At 33.4% G+C, this 1,544-nt stretch overlaps 1 long non-coding RNA gene across 2 annotated transcripts; it reads left to right on the forward strand.

The window, feature by feature from the left end:
* The first annotated feature begins 263 nt into the window (after positions 1-263).
* On the forward strand, positions 264-1,318 carry LOC142182572 (uncharacterized). Of its 2 annotated transcripts, none has more exons than XR_012711382.1 (2): positions 264-398; positions 952-1,318. It is a non-coding gene; the product is annotated as an uncharacterized LOC142182572 (long non-coding RNA). The 2 variants fall into 2 exon arrangements; XR_012711381.1 differs by having other exon boundaries at positions 977-1,318.
* The last annotated feature ends 226 nt before the right edge of the window (positions 1,319-1,544 follow it).

The raw sequence follows: 1,544 nt of genomic DNA on the forward strand, positions 1-1,544 counted from the left end.
CGTAATTTAGACCTCAATTATGTCATTAGCCTTAGCTAGACGTGAATCCCTTAGACTAAACAACATTTAGAACAGTTGTTTTATCGAAAATAGACAATTTAGACTGATTAGCTCCTAGGCCTTGACCAATCTCTGTCCGTAGACGAAAGTTTCCAAACTAATCTCTGTCAAATACATTAGAAAATAACTAGATATTTGTCTTGTTTCTAAATGGAAAGCTGCAAAAACTCCACATCTTCCAAATAAATCATTGGCATTCCATTATTTAAAAAATTTCATATCAATCATTGCACATGACAATAATATTCCATTCCATTCATCATCTGCTAATTATATTATCAAAGGAAACAAACAAAACTTTGTAACAGAGGAGAGCGGCAATGCAGAATATTGAGCTGGTAAGTCTGTTTAAAGCTTGAAATCCATTGTGCTAGCCAGAGGCGGATGTAGTGCGTTAGTTATGGGTTCAATTGAACCCATAACTTTCGATGCGGAGTAGAAATTTATGTGTAAAAATTCATTGAAATTGCAAAAATAATAGATTTGAACCCATAACTTTAAAAATATAATGAGTTCAATATTAAAAATCTTAAAAGTTGAACCTATAGAGTTTAAATCCTGGATCCGCCTCTGGTGCTAGCCATGTGTCCAAAAGAATAGGAGAGCATCTTTTCTCGTTTAAATACTCAACTTGTTTTAGTACTCTGCTCTCTAACTTCCCCTTTAATTTTTTCCCTTATATACAATGCACTGGTTCTATAATATGATCCTAACCATGTGTTGAAGGAATCATCAATCTGCTCTTTTTCTGTTATATCTACTTCTTTGAAGTAATACAAAGAGCAAGATTTTTCATGTGCTAACTGACGGCGCATGCATTCTTTCTCTTTTAACATCTTCTTTCTTGTATAAATACTTGATTGGAGAATGTTATTCTCTGCATATAATTAGTCCAAGAATCATTAAAATTTTGAAGATATTATGTTGCTGGAGATGGGGTTTCAAGGAAGATATGAGAGACTTGGCGGAGTTGAAGATCTGAAAGTTGCAACTAGGCCAAGAAGGTGTTGGCTAATCAAGAAAATGAATGGAAGATTTAAAGGTATAAAGTTATCACGGTCGAGAAAGTTGAATTGGAAGGCATTTTCTATGGTAATATTGCCAAGGAGGATTGCTAGAATATATAGGGAGATAGTGAAAAGAATGAAAAATATGGAAGATGTATGTCCTGCAATTGTATTTTCTTGTCATTGGGGACTTCCTGTCCTTTCTCATTCTGCTGTTAAATCCCGAAGGAATACATTTTGATGTTGGCTTTTATGCCTATTTTTAATCAGAAGAGTTTTATTGTTTAAATCAATACTACAACAGTTTGGAAAGTTAAAAGGTTTAAAAAGGTGTGTGTGTGTAATTGCAGTTCCATATTTCAGCTCACAGCAGGTTATGGATACATTCCTTTTTATTAGTAGTATTTATTTTTCTTGATATATATCTCGAATGAAGTGGTTAAGTGGCTAACCTTTCAAGAAAAGAATGGAGAAATA

The sequence above is a fragment of the Nicotiana tabacum genome, chromosome 7 (genome assembly GCF_000715075.1).
Source record: "Nicotiana tabacum cultivar K326 chromosome 7, ASM71507v2, whole genome shotgun sequence".
Classification (NCBI taxonomy): Eukaryota; Viridiplantae; Streptophyta; class Magnoliopsida; order Solanales; family Solanaceae; genus Nicotiana; species Nicotiana tabacum.